Source organism: Lutra lutra, chromosome 7 (assembly GCF_902655055.1).
Source record: "Lutra lutra chromosome 7, mLutLut1.2, whole genome shotgun sequence".
Taxonomy (NCBI): domain Eukaryota; kingdom Metazoa; phylum Chordata; class Mammalia; order Carnivora; family Mustelidae; genus Lutra; species Lutra lutra.
In genome coordinates, this window is record NC_062284.1 from 57,980,747 (window position 1) to 57,982,359 (window position 1,613).

A 1,613-nucleotide genomic window follows, 5' to 3' on the forward strand; every position below is an offset into this window, starting at 1 on the left:
TGTGATTCTAGTTAGGGGTGGACCACAAGAGAGATTTGGAGAGAGGAAGTGAGGCAGTAAACATTCTGTAACTCATACATGTTGATTTGCTGGCTTACGCTATTGGTTTGAGGAAACAACTACACCAACAGCTCCCCCTTAGTTCCTCCTAGATCTTCCTTTATCTTCTCTGAAGGACTCCTGGGCCATTTGTGTATGTTTAGCTCTGTGACAAAAGACCCTGGCATCTTCAGCACATTCATACCACCAATAACAGAGACCAAAAGACCTGACAGGGTCTTCAGTCCATCCCCATAGGTGCTGCAAATTGTTTTTGCTTTCTACCTCTTCACATCCAGCTTCTCTTGCCCACAGAACACTTGAGATGAGTTTGTAACTTTTAGCAATATTTCACTGAAGGCTTAAAGAATAATGTTACCATACCACAATGGGGCCATTAAAACTAACCATTTCCAAAGATATACAAATGGCTAACAGGTATATGGAAAGATGTTCAACATTGTTAATCATCAGGGAGATGTGAATCAACCCCACAATGAGATACTACCTCATACCTGTTAGGATAGCAATTATCAAAAAACAAAAGAAAGCAAATATTGGCAAGGATGTGGAAAAATAAAAATCCATACACTGTTGGTGGGAATGACAAAAAGAGCAGCCACTATTGAAAACAATATGGAGGTTCCCACCAAAATTAAAAATAGAACTACCATATGACCCAGCACTCCCACTTCTATGCATTTAACCAACAAAATTGAAATTAAGATCTTAAAAAGATTAGCACTTCCATGTTCATTATAGCACTACTCATAACAGCTAAGATGTAGAAACACCCTAAATGTCCACTGATGGATTAATGGATTATAAATCATGGTATAGACATACAATGGAATACTAGTCTTAAAGAAGAGGAAAATCCTACAATATGTGACAACATGACCTGAGGACATTTGCTAAGTGAAATAAGCCAATCACAGAAAGACAGTGCATGATTCCACTTGTGTGAGGTACCTAAAATAGTCAAATTCATAGAAGCAAAGAACATGGTAGTGGCTATCAGGGGCTGGAGAAAGGGAAAAAGGGAGCTTACCAGGAGATTACACCTGGTAATCAAAAGGTGTAAAATTTCAGTTACACAAGATGAATAAGTTCTAGAGATCTGTTGTACAACAGATAATAATACTATATTATATACTTTAAAATCTGTTGAGATAATAAATTTCATGTTACGTGTTCTTAGCACAATTAAAAAAAAATCTAGACATGGAACTCAAAAGGCTAAAGTCAGTCTAAAATCTCAGGCTTTCATGTGGTTGGGTCAAACTCCACAACCACAAAGAAAATTCTTTGGGCCTTCCACCCTACAAACACAAGCCTAAATAAACCCCAACTCTCCTAGATTCCCTTTCTTTCTCACTCCTGAATGATGGATAGAACCATGAACTCACTTTAGGAAGATTCTATTCTATACCCACTAGGTATGTCTCATCTTCTGAGAGCAGAGAAGCTAATCAATGATAATATTCTGAAATCTTGTCTATTTCTTAATCTTAATCCTAATTCAATAATTTCCTAATGTCTGAATTATTCTGTCTCAAAAAATTACCATGTGT